Source organism: Canis lupus, chromosome 11 (assembly GCF_011100685.1).
Source record: "Canis lupus familiaris isolate Mischka breed German Shepherd chromosome 11, alternate assembly UU_Cfam_GSD_1.0, whole genome shotgun sequence".
NCBI classification, from domain to species: Eukaryota; Metazoa; Chordata; class Mammalia; order Carnivora; family Canidae; genus Canis; species Canis lupus.
In genome coordinates, this window is record NC_049232.1 from 6,180,582 (window position 1) to 6,199,868 (window position 19,287).

Consider the following 19,287-nt stretch of genomic DNA (forward strand, 5'->3'; position numbering starts at 1 on the left):
TTGTAATAGTGGCAAAGTGAAACAATGTGATGGCCTTTGTTAAGCAGATGATTAAAGAGGTTTCTTTAACCCTGAGATATAACAATCAAAATGCAAGAATTTGACTTCTATGTTACCAACATGGATACATTTCAAAAAGCAGTACTGATTTCTTTTTTAAAGCAAGTTACAAAATGGAATATACAGTTTGGTGGAATTTTATAAAATTTTATTTATTTTATTTGAGAGAGAGAGAAAGCATGCCAGAGTTGAGGAAGGGGAAGAGGGAGAGAGAATCCTCAGACTCCCTGCTGAACACAGAGCCCAGCTAGGGACTCAATCCTACAACCTTGAAGTCATGACCTGATCCAAAATTAGGATACAGATGCTGAACTTACTGAGTCATCAAGCATCCCAATTTTGTAAAGTTTTAAAACAAAACAATGTGTGCTTTTTAAAATATAATTGAAGTAGCAAGTCTGATACTGTTCTCATAGCTCATAAAATATCTCTACAAAGAAAATAATACAGTATAGTCTCCTTTCTTCTGCAAGTATTTGACTAGAAATTTGGGGAAGAAAAGTAAAGTATAAAAGTTAATGTTATTTGAAATTGCCATTAACTTAGGGAAATTTCAGTTTATTCCCTGATGTATTACCAGGAGATCATATTAAAATAGTTTGATAATAATTATTGTTTAGCTTGCTATTTTTACTCATTAGTAATTCATATAAGTTTGCATAAGGAATTTCTAGTGAGCTTCAAATCACATATTTAGGCATTTTTCAATTGCTTTTTCAAATATTTGCAGAATTTTAAATACATGGATTTGGAAGATCGATAAAGGTTTTCAACACATCTCTATTTTAAACTACATTTTAGGGGTTGCCTGGGTGGCTCAATTGGCTAAGCATCTGTTTCCACTGAAGTCATGACCTCAGGATCCTGAGATCAAGCCCTACCTGGAGCTCCCTGCTCCTCAGGGGAGCCTGCTTCTCCCTCTCCCTCTGCCTGCCGCTCTGCCTACTTGTGTGTGTGCTCTCTCTGTCAAATAAATAAAATCTTAAAAAAAAAAAACTACATATGCAGGAGCACCTGGGTGGCTCATTTGGCTAAGCATCTGACTCTTGATTTTGGCTCAGGTCCTGATCTCAGAGTCATGGGAACCCCTCAGGGCTCTATGCTTAGTGCTCAGCAGGAAGTGTGTTTGAGATTTTCTCTATCCCTCCTCTCCTCCCTCTTCTGCACTCTTGCTTGCTTGCTTTTTTTCTAAATCAAATAAATCTTTTTTTAAAAACTGCATTTTACATACACACAATCAGCAACTCAAAATAATTACATTATACAATGATATTAAAACTTAAACATAAAACACAATGATGTGTAGCTGCTAAGAGAACACACATGGATCAGATAGGACTGCGTTTGAATTCCAACCATGGCAAGTTTCCCTTTCTCTGGTTTTCTTATGACGTGTTAAATAGTGATAATAATTCTTTCATTGTATTGACCAAATGAGGATATATGTAAACCACCTCAGTCAGGGCCTCCGACCCAGCGTACTCAGTAAATCATCAGTCTATTAATTCTAACCTCTTTCTCCTGAAAAACAATCTGATAAATATCATTTGGATTTCTTTTCTGACACTCAAAAGTTGACTTGATCCGTAATGTAACTCAGGGTAATATTTATAGCACCTAGAGTAAGTCAACCATCTGTAGCTTTGATGAGGAAATAGGATCAGAGTTCATACTTGAGAAACTAGAAACTGCTTTCCCCTCATAAAGTTCTAGGAATAGAAGCAGGAATCTTCTCTTCAGGTACTTATACCTTTTGAGGTATAGGAGTGGATAAGCCCACATATTTAAGCCAGGGGTGATGGTTCTGGTTACCTGGGGCTGGAGCTTTTTGCAAGGGGCCTAGCAAGGAGATTGAAGATTAGAAATGAAGTTCCAGTGATAGGAGGTGCTGAAACAGCATGTATGTGCCCGGGAAAGGTATGCTGGTGGGGGGAAATGGATAAAGGAGAATGTAAAGTGGGGGCCCAGGTGATAGATGCAGTAGAACTTTTGATGAAAAAAAAAATACCAAACACGCCAACTCTACACTAGTTCAAGAAATTACTCTTGGCATTTTGTTAAAATTAGATAATGAATTCATTACATTTTATAATCCCAACCTTGTTTATTTTAGGATAACTAACTGAATTTCTAATGGTTTGTCTTCACATGACATAAGTCAGTACAAACATTGAAGGCTATCAGCAAATCCATGTTAGAACTGTAATGATTGGGGCAGCCCGGGTGGCTCAGCGGTTTAGCGCCGCCTTTAGCCCAGGGTGTGATCCTGGAGGCCCCGGGATCGAGTCCCACGTCAGGCTCCCTTCTTGGACCCTGCTTCTCCCTCTGCCTGTGTCTGTGCCTCTCTCTCGCTCTCTCTCGCTCTCTCTGTTTCTCTCATGAATAAATAAATCTTAAAGAAAAAAACTGTAATGATTATAAGAATTGAAGGATACTGTGGATGTATCTAACACTTCTAACTACTTGTTTTAGCGTATCCATAATAAAACTTCAGCCATGTGGTTCTTTGTGCTCAATATTTTTAGAAATAAACCTAGTATGGGGTGCCTGGGTGGTTCATTTCATTAAGCATCTGATTCTTAACCTCTGCTCAGGTTGTGGTCTCAAGGTTGGGAGATTGTGCCCCACATGGGGCTCCAGGCTCAGTAGGGAGTCTGCTTGAGATTCTCTCTCCCTCTCCTGCCCCCCCTCCATGTACATGCAAGCACTCTGTCTCTCTCTCTAATAAATAAATCTTAAAAAAAAAAAAAAAAAAACAGTGCATATCGAATGCTCTTAGAAGATTGAGTATATATCTTTTTTATTTCCATAAACTACACAATGATTAGGAAGTACCTTATACAAAATATGGATTTAATAAATATGTTAATGTCTATGAAGATAATGTACTTTATTTTTTTATTGGTTTATTTTCTTTTATAAGCCTGCTTTCTTTTAGAGAATCATCATGATATAATTTGAGGAGTCTTAAAATATATGAAAGCACATTGAGCCCTTTTTGTTATGAGAAATTCAGAGACCTTCAGAATATATTCATGATTACCACTAAAGTACTTCTTGATAATTATTCTGCTAATTATGAGTTGTAAAGCTGCCAGAGTCAAACTGAGATGTGAATGCCAGGCCTCTCCACTAACTTGTGACTTGCTGCTTCACATCAGTCTTTCAGCTTTATTTTAGTGTGACTCAAATGTGTGCCCCAGCAAAATGACAAGTTACCACAGTCTCTGGACCTTTGGGTCACTATGCAAGTAGCCAGTGAATACCAGGCATCTGTGTAAGGGCATGGGGTTATGTGTCCAGAAGGTCTGTGAAGCTCCTAAAATTGCTACATTTTGTGCACACACAATTTTTTTCTGAGAAGAAGTCTGTAGCATTTATGAGTACTGTCAAGCCTATAAATCCACAAAGGTTAAGGACCAATGAATTCATGACGTTACCCTTTGGATGTTTGCCATCTCATCTCCTTGATAGACAGCACATACCTCTGGAGGGATGAAGACACCATGTGGGTTTGCTTATCGGTCTCATTTTAATTTTACAGTCCAGAAAATTTGTAGCCTTTTCATAATAGATTGAGGTTTTTTTATGTGAATTCATATTTTAATGCAAATGCAGTATCAGTGAATGTGATTGATAAAATGTTTTATGTAGTTTTATTATCTGCATAGTCAGCATTGTGTAAAGATGTACATATATAAAGTTTACTTATATTTAAGATAATATCTCAGAATATTTTCAGTGTTATAGCTAGTATCAATGCATTATAGTCAAGTTAAAAAGTCACTGATGAAGATTATATTCAATATTTTGTTAATGCAGGTATAATATTTAGTTTAAAAATAAATGGCTTTTCCCTTTATTCTCATTTGTTTATAATCAATATTTTTAATATAGTCTAATTCTTTGTAGATCAATTCAGAGATTTTTTTTAATTAAAGATTGCCTTTGTGAGGAAAACTTTGGTATAAATCTTGGAAGATATACTGAGTGCCTGGAAGAAAAACAGTTTTTTTTTTTTCCTTCTTACTATTGAGGTAAGAATAGAAAAACTGCTCTTGAGGTTGCCTCCTGTGGGAAAGGAAAAGCCTTATCACTTATGGAACTTAATACCAAGGGGACAGTTGTTCTGAAGTAAGACAACCCAGACCATTACAGCACTGATAATTTTTTGCAGTTAGACAGCTTAGAGGTTTAATCCTAAAAGAACACAATGTCCGATTTTTTTAATATAGTGTTTTTACATACAAAAGACTCATTTTAACATTAAGGAAATCTTTTTTCCTTTGATACTTATTTTTAACCATTACATAAAGTTTTTATTATTGGAAAAAGAAGAGATAGCAAACTGATCAGATTTCACAGTGAGGAGAAAATTTGAATTTTTACGGAGTTTTTATTTGTAATATTTCCTGTTGTGTTTCTGTTAATTCAGAGAATTATTTTACCTACTTCTCAATTATCTGCATTACAAAAAAGAGGAAAAGCTAGTCATAAAAAATATATGTAGTGTGTATGTGTGTGCAGTGTTTACGTGGACCAGAAAGGTTTGTGTTTTCAGTGAAAACACAAGACAAATCTGATGTTCTCATAAAAACAGGTTTTTTGTTTTTTTTTTTTAAGATTTATTTATATTTATTTGAGAGAGAAAGAGATCATGAATGAGGGAAGTGGGCAGGAGGAGAGAGAGAATCTCATGCAGAATCCCCACTAAGCATAGAGCCCGATGCAGGGCTGGATCCCAGGACCCTGAGATCATGATCTGAGCTGAAACCAAGGGTCACCTGCTGAACTGAGCCACCCAGGCACCCCATCATATAGAAATAATTTTAAGAGCATTAGGTTATGTTTTTACTGGAGACTCCTATTTCTACAAAAATTATTATTATAAACAGCATCATCAATCACCAGTAAATTTTATGCATGTCTAGCATGGAACTTTCTAAAGTGGCTATAAATTAAACATACCAATCCTGAATTATAATTTTGTTCAAGTTCTTGTTATCTTTTGTAATTCTTGCATTATCAGCTGAAGTGACAAAAAGGTGAAAACTTGTAAATTAAATTTGTAGGATTCACAAAGATTTTAGGGGGGATAGGTTTTAATAGATCCTTTTAAAGATACTTTTGAGTAAACAGTTATTCAGTAGCCATTAAGAAACAATGACATATTTTTACAAAAGGGTTTTTTAATTCAAAAGTAATAGATAATCATAATAGAAGATTTAGAAAATACTGGCAAGTATAAAGGAGGAAAGAAAATCCCCCCAGTTTCACAATCCCAAATCAACTGCTCTTAACAGTAAACTCCATACAGATACTACTGTGTAGATTTGGGTTGTTTACCAATTTACACTGTTAAAAACAGTTTTGCCTTGCTCGGTTTGTAAGCATACTTACTGGTGAAAACACAATTTTCTAAGTAAGTTGACCCAGCTTAGTAAGCAAAACTAACAGGTCTTTTTTTGGACCTTTCAGAATAGCACAGGAGCTGGCTGTAGGAGTTTCCCTGATTCAGGTTTGGCATATGTTTTTGGGAAGTAGGAAAAGTAGAGTTATAGTTCTAGGAAGCAGTCTCTTGTGAGACAGGGTAGAAAAAGGAAAATAGACATTGGGATAACCATTTAGAGGTGAGTTGTAGAGTAATAAGGGCTCAAAAAAAACTTGCATTGAGTTTTTTGTCATTAGAACATTTTAACTAGGAGATCCCTGGGTGGCTCAGTGGTTCTGCACCTGCCTTTGGCCCAGGGCGTGATCCTGAAGTCCCGGGATCGAAAGAAACCCCGTCGGGCTCCCGGCATGGAGCCTGCTTCTCCCTCTGCCTGTGTCTCTGCCTCTCTCTCTCTCTCTATGTGAATAAATAAATAAATAAAATAATGAATAAATAAATAAAATCTTTTTAAAAAAGATTAATAAATATCATGAATCATATAAATAATCATGAATAAATATCATGATTAAATAAATCATGAATAAATAAATAAAATCTTTAAAAAAAAACAAAAACAAAACATTTTAACTAGCCTTGACTAGGGCTTTTACTCTTCCCCAACATGAACCTTCTTAGAGTGTGCTATGGAACTCATTTGTTTCCCCAAAATTCATATAGTTGAAGCCCTAGGCCTTAATGTGATTGTATTTGGAGATAGGTCCTTTAAAGAGATAATTATGGTTAAATGAGATTCTAAGGATGGGTCACTAATCCAAAATGACTAGTGTCCTTTTAAGAAAAGGAAGAGACATCATGGATACATTTGCACAGAAGAGGCCACATAAAGACAAAGCAAGAAGGAGACCAAGGAGAGAGACCTCAGTACAAACCAGTCCTGCTGGCACCTGATCTTGAACTTCTTCCAGAACTGTGACAAAATAAATTTCTGTTGTTTAAGCCACCCACTGTGTGGCATTTTGCATGGCAGCTCTAGTAAACTAATACTGAGAATGAAACTTTTTTTTAAAGGAAAAGTGTAGTAGGTAGAATAATGGGTCCCTCAAAATATCAGGTACTAATCCCTGGACCTTGTACATATTATAAGGAAAAGTATCTTTTCGGATTTGATGAAGTTAAGGATCTTGAGATGGAGAGAATATTCTAGAGTTCTGGGTAAGCTCTAAACATAATCACAAATGTCCTTATGAGAGACAATGGGAATTTGACAGACCTACATAGGACAATTTGATGGGATCCCTAAAGACATGGCCACAAGTCAAGAAATGCTGAAGTAGATTCCCAGAGAGTACAGTCCTGCTGACACTAAGGATTTGGCCCAGTGCAACTGTCCGCAGACTTTGTGAGTGAGTTCATTTCTGTTGTTCAGGCTATCAAATTTGTGATGATTTGTTACAGCAGCCATAGGAAAATAAATAAATAGCAACTAAATATACCAAGTCCTTTTAGCATCTTATCCACGTAATATTAGGATTTTGTATCATGTGTTATTGGCTTTTTATTTTATGAAATAATGAATTATATTGATTATTTTTCTATTGTTGAACCATCATGTTATTCTTGGATAAATGCTTCTTGATTCTGGCATTATATTTTGTTTTTTAATATCCCAGTGGGTTTGATAATATTTTGATGATTGTTTAGTGCTTTTTTTTTTTCCTGTATTAAGGAAATTGGGCGCTAGTTTTCCATGTTGATACTGTCTTTGTCAAGTTTTGGTCCTAAGGTTATATGCAATTTGTTTGAATGTGTAGCCAGAGCTCAGATTATGCTATCTTTGGAAGCCAAGCATCAAAGCTGAAGCTTCCTCTGACTGGAATTTGGGAGCTATTATTGGTTCTTAAGCAGTAAAGAGACCTCATAAAAGGGGCAGGGATTAGATAATAAGATATAACAGTGCATCCAGAGTCATCTATAATTACTTACACAGCATTATCAAGTATTACAGTCTCAGATAACAAATCCAGGTATTGAGTTTCTCAAACAGACTCTCCTCCATTCATGTTCTTCAGGAGTGAAGGCTTCTGTGTGTTACAGGGTATTCAGTCAGGAAGCAAGGGAACTTTGGGGCACGAGAGAATGTCCTAGTGGGTAACTAAGAGTTGACCATATTTATCTCTGTCTTGTGATTCTTTAATTCCATTCTGTTTTTGCCTGGAAGAGGTAGGCAACATAGATTAATAAACTCTGGGAATGTAAGGGGATAACAGGAACATATTTGTGTGGATCAGAGTTTCTGAGCCTTGGCCTGTGGTGGGAGAAAGACAAATAGAGTTATTGCTAAGGATCCTTTGACCTCTATTTAACCAAACATTATCTCAACACTGAAAAAATAGAATAGCGTACATCTGTTATTTCAGATTTTCAGATGTACGCAATTATTTCATAACTCATCTAAATCACCAACTGAACAATTAGGTTTTTGAATTTGCGGTATATTGGTCATTACTGTTTTAAGCAACAAGTAATGATTATACCTCTTGTCCCATGGGAATCTGTAAAGGGTCTTGTTTTTGTTTTTGTTTTCTTAAAGAAATACCAGTCCCTTCATCTTACTGCTGAGGATATTTATGGTGATAGTTACTCTGTTTACATAGCTAGTCAGTCACAGACTCCTGATAGAAGCCTGTGTTTTCAAGATCACCTAGTAATGCAATGAGAAAGACTCCTTAGATTTACAATACTAATTACTGGTGTTGAACTTGGAAAAAGTATAGATACTCACATCTCTTGATCATGGGCTATGTATAGATTGAAAGTTGTATCATCACTTTCTGAAAGTTAGAGGAGAGTTTCTGTTTTTTATAAATTTTTTTTTAACTAAAAATTGTTTTTGTTCTTTCGATTTAGTAAACTATGTTTAAGGTGGTCCTGCTGGTTGTTTCCAATGTTACATTTTAGTTCTAGCCACTCTTCTTTGTTTAAATGGGTTGTAAGTCAGGAAGAAAATCAGGGTAGATTTTTGGAGTCCTTTATTTTCTGAGATTTTTTTTCTTACCAGAGCAAAAATAACTAGATAGATAAAGAGATAGATGAGAGGACAGACAGTTCAACCAGAAAACAAAAACAAAAACAAATCTGCACAGCAGGTTCGTGAGAAGATGTACTGTACTGAGTCCTTTGATATGTGGTATGTCCTTCGGTGAGCATATGGGCATAGGGATGCCTGGTGCATCAGCCAGCATTGATAAGTGTGTGAATATGTTCCAAATAGATGTGTGATCAAGGGAGGAAAACTTGTTAATTCTCCCTGGGGTATTAAAGAGTTGGGGGAAGACACAGAGTACAATTAAGAAGAAATTGTGATGTCTGACTGTCTAGGGATAATTAAGTTCAATTTAAGCCTGTTGTTCTATTTTCATGAAAATGTTTCCCAAGTAGAAAAAAATAGTTTATGTGGATCTTAAGAAAAGTTAGTTTTGACTATTGGAATGAAATTTTAGTAGTTTAATTTGGAAATTTACTTATCCTGAAATTTCTGTTGGTAAAAACATGGAAACCTGTAATACAGGTTAGAATTATTTTGGTTAATAATTATGGCTCATGTATCTGTTAGACTATCAAACTCTTATATTCCAGAAGATTTTTAATGGACTCATTGATTCATCTAGTTAAATGGGAATATGCTGTTAAAAGTAAGAGAGTGTCTCCTTGTAGCCATAAAGTTGACATAGTGCTTTATGAGCAAATTTAATGTTCCATTCTGAAATGTGAGGTTGAACAGAAAGATAACCTTAGAAAAAATGATCTCAGTTATTCATTCTGACCTTTGTTCACAAAAGAAATTCGAATTCAAAAGAACACAACATTTAGACTTTTTTTTACATTACTTATTTTAGTTGATTGGTATCTGTAAATTGCTCTAAATTAGACTGTAAAATATTTAATAGTGTTTTGTGTTATTTAGCTTTGTGTCTGTTATTCCTTTCAAGTTGACCTCTTTCACTGTGTTTTTGCTGTCCACTTATAAATTACACATTGCAAGTCTTTATAGGAATCAGATACAGTCTATATTAAATGATGTGGTTTAAAAAAAAAACAGGAGGAAATGAAATCTAGGAAATACTTTGGAAATGTCAGTATATTTCTATTGATTCAGTAATGAGTACAAAATAAGTTAAATTTATATACCAGGGAAAAATACAAAATAATATGTGAAACAAGAAATAATGAGTATGCTTATCCATATTTTACCTGAATGCCATTTATCGAACAAATCTTTATTGAGTTCCAAACTAGATGCTGGAGACTTTCCTAAGCTCTGGGAACATATTTACAAACATATTGTTGAATCAGATATTTCATTTATAATTAGATATTTTAGGAGTTCTAGGAAGGAAAAGTTCGTGGTACCTTCAGAGCACAGTCTAGGAATCCTTAACCTAGACCGGGGAATGTCAGGAAAGATCTAAACTGAGACATGAGCTGAAACTGTAAGGTTGAATCAGAGCCAGAGAGAGAGAAGGGGTTTGGAGAGAATATTATAGGCAGTAAGAATAGCATGTTCAAAAACCCTGAAGAGACTATGATGTATTGTTGGGAACTCTTAAAGAAGTTTGTGATCACTGGCATGCAAACAGTGATAGAAGGTAAAGCCAGACTGGAGTGATTCAAAAGGCAGCATTTGAAATCATCTGATTAAAATGAAGCACTCAATGTAGCCTTAAGAATGAAGGTATTCCAGTTGTACTCCTTGCCTAATTGCTTCAAGCATTTTTATGTTTCTAAGAGCTGAGCTCATTGTACCTTTTTTTTTTTTTTTTTTTTTTTTTTAAAGAAAGCATGTGTTAGAAGCACCATTATAAGTCTTTGGAAATGGTTTTACTATTAATCCTTTTTTTTTTTTTTTTTTTTTTTTGCTGTTGAAAAGAACAAAGCATTTTGAGCTTCCATCTCCAGGTCTCTTCACTTAATGATGTTCTTTTTGGTTCTTTAGTCCAAGTCCTCTAAGGAAACTTGAATTTGGAAGTTTAACTCAACCTGTTTTTTTTCTTACAAATTGAACTAATACTTTTTCATTGAGAAATAGTCCATAAATCTTGCTGCTCAAATAAATCCTTAATCTACAGGAGGACTTTGGAAGGGAACTTGCTTTTCAGTAGAATTAGAAGGATGTAGGTAGGAACCACCTCTGTTTTTACTCATCATTGTATCTCCAATGCCAAGCCATTTCCTGATCTGTCACTTATGCTTTATAAATATTTGTTCATTGAATGAGTACTAAATTTTATTTTTGTTTTAATGCCTGCTGAATGTCTTATAGTTCCATGGTTTTGTGATAAAATCTAGGCCTAAGATGGATGAAGTATTACAATGAATTCTTTCACTTAACATCATGTTTTTGAGGTTCCTTGATGTTGTGGAATATATTGGTGATTACATTTTATTGTTTAATAGTATTTCATTGTATAAATATATTTTGTTTAGCCATTCCACAGTTGGATGGACATTTGGATTTTTTCCAATTTAGAACTGTTATGAATAATGCCTCTGTAACATTCATATGCAAGTCTTTGTAGGGATACATGTATGCTTTCATTTCTCTTATGCTAATACCTAGGAGTAGAGTTGGTGGCTCATATATGGTAAGTTTATGTTTAACTTTTTAAGAAATTGCCGGACTCTTCTAAAGTGGCTATACTATTGTACATTTCCACCAGCCAAGTAAGAAGTTTTCAGTTTTTCTTCTTCAGTAATGATTGATAATGGCAGCCTTCAGGATTATAGCCATTCTGTTAGATGTATACTGGTATCTTACTGTGGTTTTCAATTTGAATTTCCTTAAATATGAGTAATATTTTAGAGCAAAACTTTTTAATTTTGTGTTCCAATTAATCAAATTTTTTTCATTATACTTTTGGTGATATATGTAGGAAATCTTGGCCTAGCCCAAGATCAAAATAATTTTCTCCTATATTTTCTTCCAGAAGTTTTATAGTTTTATAGAAGAAAGGAGAGTCTTTCAGTTAGGGGTGCTGGGACAATTAGATAGCCATGTGGTCTGTTCTTTCCTTCATATAATTCCCTGGTGGTACCTTTGTCTGAAATCAATTTATCATAAATGGAAAGGTTTATTTCCAGACTATTCTGCTGCATTGATATAAATGTCCATCTTTAGACCAATACCACATCATCTTGATTACTGTAGCTTTATACCAAGTTTTTGAAACTGAGTTATAAAAGTCCTTCTACTTTCCTTTCTTAAAATTATTTTGCCTACTTTACATTCATTGCATTTCTGTATATAAATTCTATAAAGATCAGCTTGATAGCTTTTGGTGAAAAGATTGTTTTTTGTTGCTAAATTCCTAAGAGTTTAATTTTTTTTAAAAGCTCTTATGAGTAGAATTATTTTCTCAATTTCACTTTTGAGTTGTTGATAGTATATAGAGATACAGTTAACTTTTACTATGGTCTTGTAAGCCATGACTTTCCTCAATGCATTTCTTAGTTCCAGTGGTTTTTGGAAGGAGCAGATTTCTCTGGTTTTCTACATACAGGGTCATGTTGCCTGAGAATACAAACATTTTACTTATTTTCAGTTGTGTTTGCTTTCAGTTTTTCTTTCTGACCTTATTTCACATTCCAGAACTACCCGCCCATTGATGAGTAGAAGTGACTACAGCATATATATGTAGTTTGTTTGTATTAATCTTTGTATGTTATCATTGTTGTCTTTGACATTTTGTATGACAACTTCAGTCATGACCATAAATTTAACTTACTCATCCTGGCATCAAGACCTGCGTCAATGGAATCTGCTTGAGGCTTCTCTCTCCCTCTCTGTCTGCTCCTCCCCCCAACTCACGTGTGCTCTTTCTCTAAAATAAATAAATAAATCTTTTAAAAAATTGTATCTTGAATCTACTTTCCCCTCTTATAATCTGTTGCCACCTGTTCCAAAGTCTCATTGTCCTTTGACTTTCCTGATTCCCACTGGAGCCTCTCTAATCCATTTTTATACAGTTTAAAGTTGACCACCTAAAAATGTTATTTGGAGCACAATACTCCTTGCTTAGAACACTTTTTTGGTAACTCTCCATTGTATTTAGCATAACATCCAGACTCTTTTCTGTGGCTTGTGACACCTTGTCCATTGGGCCCAACTCTCTCACTCTCCCACCTGACCTCATTCATTGACCAGAGTAACACTCATGTCCTTGTAGTTCTTCACAGGATAGTATTGTTCTGCTGCAGTTTATTTGCCATTCTTGTTCATCTGCCTGGAACTCTTCTTCCAGTTTTGCACATAGCTAACTCCTTCTCTGACTTTCTTAACTTAAATGTATGTCCTTAGGGAGGTACGTCACCAGCACCATGTCCATCTCATCTATTGTTAATTTCTTTTTCACCTATTATTACAGCTTGCCATTCTTTTGCCTGTTTTCTTCTATTTTCATCTTTTTAAAATATACATTTCATTAAAGTAAAAGATCCCAAATGCACTGTCTGATCCATAATAAGCATTCATTTTTTACCAACTCCTTGAATGAAAGCTAAGAGTTTTTTGGACAAGTAATTCAGCTTAAGCTAGAGAGTCTATAGGGAGAAAAAAGGACCTGTAAAATGTAATTGATTTTATCTAAACTTGCATTTAAAATTTGGCCATAAATTTATTTTGCCACTATTAAATATAGCATTCAGTATGTATCATTAGACTGTAAATGTGTCTTAAAAATTTAAGTGCTGATGTTCCAGACTACTTATCAACTGAAATTATGTCTTTTTTTTTTTTTTTTTTCTGAAATTATGTCTTGCTTAAAGATTTAGCATTTTTAAATGATTGTACATAAACTAACATGACCATTTCATATTTGGCTTTCTCATTTGTGATATTTTGTATCATGTATGTTTATTATTTATTGCTTATTTTGAAAAATTTATCATAGTCTGTTTCCTATAGAGTCCATACAGAGAGTTTTTATAATTCAGGTGGTAAATATTTTCCAGCTTGCACTTTTTAGAAGCCCAGTGGTGGTTGGGCCTGGAGTGGAATACAGACAGTGGCTAGGTTGTGGGGAGAATTCAAGTTGTGGGATCCATATTCCCATTGGTGAACTGAGGAATGCTGAGTTCCTAAGGTTTGAGGAGAACCTGGAGATCAGCCTGAGAAGACTAAAGCCCTCTTCATTCCTCCAAGCCCCTTGAACCGGAGGAAATTCATCTTCTTCCCTTAATTTGAGGAGCTATGTCTTTCCTTAATATGGACAGAATATGTGGAGCATAGTCTTTAAGTCCCACACAGCCTGACTTAGAATACTTGAGCTCTACTCCTCTCTTGGTTAGCCTCAAGGTGGAGACTGAGGACATGGTTCATTGCTATGGCCCTGTTCCTGCTTCTGGCTTTGGCTAATGATACTTTCAGGTTTCCACTCTGTGCACTCTCAGTGAAGCTGCCAAACAGAATGCTTCTGGAGCAGAGGTCTTGCCAAAATGTCCCTAAACTGCTGCCATCACTTAACCTTCCATGGAACCTTGGATAAATCATAAACTCAGTTCCATTATTCATGTGAAGTGCAATCATAGCAGTACCTTCCTCCTAACTTCATTGTGAGAATTCAGTGAGTTAATGAATAATAAAATGTTTTTCATGGGCACTGGCACTAGGCAAATATCATTTGTTGTAGCTGTCCTCATCGTGGTTAAGAAAACCACCACCACCACCCCCCGCAACAGGACCATTAATAAAGAATGTCACTAGAGAGAAGCTTCTTTTTCTAAATATTATAGAAGTACAAGTCTGCTCTAGAGTATGTGCTCTTCCCCTAACCTCCACCCTTTGCTAGATTACTCCCTCTCCCTTATCACATCTGTCAGAATAGAACATTTCGCAGACTCAAGACACACCATTTTGAGGCTTCAGTGCAGTCATGTTAATGGTAATATCTCTGTTATACAGGTTCATGTCCTACCTGTCACCTCCCTATGATGTGTACCTCAGTTTATTCTGATAGTCTCCAGTGCTCTTTCACTAGTGCACACAGGCTCCGCCTGTTCCTCTACTCTTGTCTTGTCATGCATTCACAGGATCCTCACCACCACATCTGTAATGTGTGCCTTGGGTAGCATTTCTCATTAGCAATGCTGTCTCTTGATGCTCTTCCAGATGTGAATGTCGGAGCATCCAAAATGGCATTGGGTTCACTTTAATCATCGCAGCTGTGCTGGGTTCCGGGTCTCACAGAATTCTTCCTAAAAACAACTTTTGTCTCTGGACCACCTTTGTATAGGTCTAGCCTTACCCTTTCTTGCCTCAAGCCAGGTACCCGTAAGTGTGTACTCCTGTGCCAGTCAGGTCATACACACACTAGTGGATGTTCCTGCTATCTCTTACCATCCCACAGCAGGTGTCCCAGGTACCTCCAAATCCCACCTAGCGTGACTTCAACCACACTGAAATTACATATTTATTCATAAAATTGCAGTTATGATTTATTTAACCCCTAATACAGTATAAGGAGTTTTTCATATAGGCACATTGCTGATTTTGACAGTTTAAAAACATCAAGCACTCATTGGTAGACTTCGTATAACTGCACCTTCATTTTGCACAAATTCTCAAGATTTCTGTGCCCCAGGCCCAAGGTGTTGGTGAATGTACCTATACTATAAACTCTGCCTGACTCTCTTACTCTCTTGCATTCCTGGTTCACAAGGGTGGTAAGCAGGGCCCGTCTCTATCAGCACTCCAGCTTCACTCTCCTTGGCACAAGTTAGAATCAATCATTTAGGAAGTATCATCACTTAAGTACTGGACTCAGGCCAGGACAGAAATTCTTTTCTCTTTATTTCTCCTTATTTGAGGGCTCTGATCCTCCTTCCCTAGTTCCCTCCTTGATAGAGCTTCAATTTTCAGTCAACAGGGCCTGGGTTTCTTTGAGCAGACATTATTATTCCCACCTAATTTTAATGACTTTGTGGTACATTAGTTATGATTATCCGTCCTCTCTCTAATCCATCAGTCCATTGGAGGTACTCTTCTACTTTCCTTTTTCTATCTCTCACAGTATCTTTGAAAGACTCCCTGATTTTACAGCTGTAATCTGGTGCCACCTGCAGAGACTTCTTATTCCATTCATAGTTACTGATAATTTAACATTGAAGAGTACTGTCCTTGAAATACTGCATTTATGTTTTGTCTCAGATGCCTCCCGGCACCAGTCCACTGTTACCGGTGGGGAGCAGGGAACATGGCCAGAAATACTAAGATCCCCTACTTTGGCGGTTTCATTCCTGTTACCTTCATTTCCCAAGGTACTGGCTTTGGGATTTTATTTTATTTATTTTATTTTATTTTATTTTATTTTATTTTATTTTTATTATTTTATTTTATTTTATTTTATTTTATTTTATTTTATTTTATTTATTGCTTGTGTGTTATTACAGGGCTTAGTTTTCCAACTTGATTGATGATGCCAAGCATTCACGACTTTTCAGTTTCTCAGTTTGGAAGCAAAGAATTTTAAAAAGTCACTATCAATGCCTTTTATCATGAAAAGACAAGTAGAAGAAATTAGTCTCCCTCACCCAGGGATGTCAGTTGTCAGTATGTGTATACCAGTGGGAACCAGACAGCATGTCTAGGTAAAATCACTTATCACAATGCTGCTACTTTTTCACTGTGGTAATTTTAGCTGAACTGGGTCATGTTATAAATGTCAACAAGGCAAGAGAGGGAATAAAATGTCATCAGGATAATGCACATATGCTTACATTTCAATGGAGCTTAAAATCTTTTATAGGAATCAGGACTAAAAGGATTTTTTTTTTTTCATCGTGGCGATAAATGTGAATACGGTTACTGTCACTGACTCTTAGGTGTTCATTTTGGTTTCATTCCTGCTTTCCTTAAATTAGAGAAAAAAATCTCAACTTTGCCATTGGAAATTGGTACAGATAGGAGTTTTTCAGCTACATAGTCATTGTAGTGGCTTGATTTAAAAATACACATTGAATTCACCTTTAAAAAGTGGGTTAGGAGAAATAAAATCTAGTATAGTGTGAGCCATAAAACCATCATTTTGATGCTAACATCATTTATATTCTGGGCCAGAGTTTTAAAACTGGAAAAATAAAGTACAGTTTTATTCATTATTGTTGATTTTGCATGACTCAAACTAGATGTTAATTTTAATACAAATTAATTTAGGCAAAGTAATTAAAGTTAAGGAAATAACACATTTATCATGTTCATAAGTAGTATTTTTTTTCTTATTTCAACTGAAAGAATTAGATAAAAGGTGTAATAAAATAGATTTGTCAAAGAACCATTAATAGTCTACTGCTTTTTTTTTTTTTTTTGCCTTCAGAGTTTCAATTAAATCTGAAGAGATGATATAATCCTGCTATGACTTTAAATGGATGTTTTCATGGCTGCATAAATTGTGATTTGTCATGAGTTGTAGGATTGTAGATGACAATTAAGCCTGGATTCTGATCCTTTTCCTCTCAAGCTTATTAAAATAGGACCTTTTGGGACCATTGTGACTATCTCTTCAATTAGTTTCATGTTATAACTTAACCCTGATTATAAACAAGCTTTAACTACTTCATAGTTCAGTTTAATCTTTCTGCATTGGAAAGAAAAATTTATTCACTGTCAGTGAATAAGCACTGGGACATGGTCTTATTTTGGAAGATTAACTTACTGTGAGAATTGTGGTTTTGATTTTGACTCCCTGCTTATGATAGGATTAAGGTTGATTATTTTATCTCTCTGTAAAAGTGTAAAATAAATATCTGTCTATAGGCAGTACGGTCAGTTCACATTACCTTCACATTTGGGCATAAACATGCTGGTACACAGAGAACATTTTCAACTTTTCTACTTTAAAAATAGTGATTTTTATTATTTCCCTTCTTAACTATTTTTTAAATTCCCATTTATGGAGGCAGGCAGTGAATTTATATATAGGATTGATCATTTGTTTTGAGTCAGCTGCAAATGAATAATGACAAAGTCTACTATAGGTGTTTTGGATTGTCTTTAGGTGACAGGTACTCGTATGTAATAAAACTCACCACTTGAATTGGCATTGATTATCCTTGTTGATAATGCTGGCAGGAGCAACATTGAATAAATGTAAAGATTGAATTTGCCCTGTTCTACCATGGTGGTCACGGAAGCAGGACAAAGTATAAAAGCTGACAGCACCAAGGCATTAAATCTATTCAACTGTACTTCAGAGAACAGAGATGACAATGATGAAGGATATGTTCAATTCTACAAGCACTTACTGAGTGGTTCCATAGTCCAGCGGTATGTTAGCAGGAACAAATACAAAAGGAGAAGGCAGTCTGGTTTGCTTCAAAGAAGTTTATCATCTAATAGGGAGACAAATGATTCATATATGAAACAGCTGGGGAACAGAATATGACAATATATAATCTAGTGTGGGTTTGTTTGTGAACCAGAATACATGCACAGTTATTTGGCAATGAAAAGATATATTTGTACATGAAGTAACATAGCCTGGGTTATTTAAGATTTTTAATTATTTGAAATGAAAAGTAATTTGAAACATGTTTATTTAAAATATCGTTGAGCCCAACTTAAACACTAGTTAGGTACGTGAGACCGTAAATAAATTCAAGAATGCTTTACTCCCTTTTTCTGGCTCAGTCCATCGAATATATACTTTATTAGGTTTTATCCAGTTTTTGTTCTTTTCTCTCATATCCTAAAGATTCACTCTGTCAGTTTTCTACTATGTATTCTAAGTACAGTTTAATTTTTCCATTGTCCAGGTTTTCTGAGTTGTGTTTATTTGAAAGTTCCCGTCAAAGAGCATAGTCCTCTGCTTATTAGCTTTGCATAAGGAGGCCATGTGGCTGAGCAGCCTCACTACCTTCAGGTTTATTATTTTTTTCTTCATTGCTTGCTGAATGGTAATATTATTATTATTACTATTATTATTATTACTATTATTACGACCATGGCAAGAACAACTAACATGAGATCTGTGCTCTTAACAGATTTTGATACAGTATCATCAGGTGTAGTTAGGTGCTATGTTGTACAGCACATCTCTTTTTTTTATGATTTTATTTATTTGAGATAGAGTGAGATAGAGAGCATGAGCTGAGGGAGAGGAAGGGCAGAGGGAGAGAAAGAAGCAGCAGACTCTCCGTTGAGCAGGGATGAGCAGGGAGCCTAACGTGAGGCTTGATCCCAGGACTCCAGGATCATCACCTGAGCGAAAGACAGACACCTGACTGAGCCACCCACATGCACTTTTCTTTAATTAAAGAGATAATAGTTAAGAACATTGATCTCTTCAGTGGAAGACATTTATTTTTTAAAAATCAACTTGTTGATGCAGTATGTTGCTACAGGATGCCTTGAATTACTTCAAGCTTGAAACAAAACCAAAAACAAAACCTTGGACAGCTAAATGCAAAGGTTTCAGAACAGTTTGGGATCGTCCAAATGGTTAGTCCAAACTAGTGAAGGCATTAAACAGATCCATATTTGAAAATGACAGAAATGATTACTGATTTGAGTCTTACCCAGTGGTACCTTGTCAAAGCTCAGTCTCCATCATACTCTTGGTTCTGTGCTTTGATGAGCCCATTCCCTGGGGGTTTGTCCCACCCATATAAGGGTTATGGGTTTGGGTTTTCATATCATTGCCAGTAGAAATGGGTTTTTATACCAAGCAGAATTGATATTGCTTGCTTAACTATGAACTCCTGGAGAGCAAACACATTTAAAATTTTTTTAAAACAACCATTAGATTAACGTTGAAATACACGACTAATCCTGTTACAGCATGGTG

The 19,287-nt window shown here is 35.5% G+C and overlaps 1 protein-coding gene across 4 annotated transcripts in view; it reads left to right on the forward strand.

Annotated features, from left to right (window-relative positions):
* COMMD10 (COMM domain containing 10) overlaps positions 1-19,287 on the forward strand; it is a 185,149-nt gene that overhangs the window by 109,755 nt on the left and 56,107 nt on the right. Inside the window, exon 6 of one of the 4 annotated variants that reach the window (XR_005366529.1) lies at positions 15,654-15,763. The exons of the other annotated variants lie outside the window; for them this stretch is intronic. The gene's annotated coding sequence lies outside the window, so the exon portion shown is untranslated. The remainder of the gene's footprint in view (positions 1-15,653; positions 15,764-19,287) is intronic. 4 annotated transcript variants of the gene reach the window in all.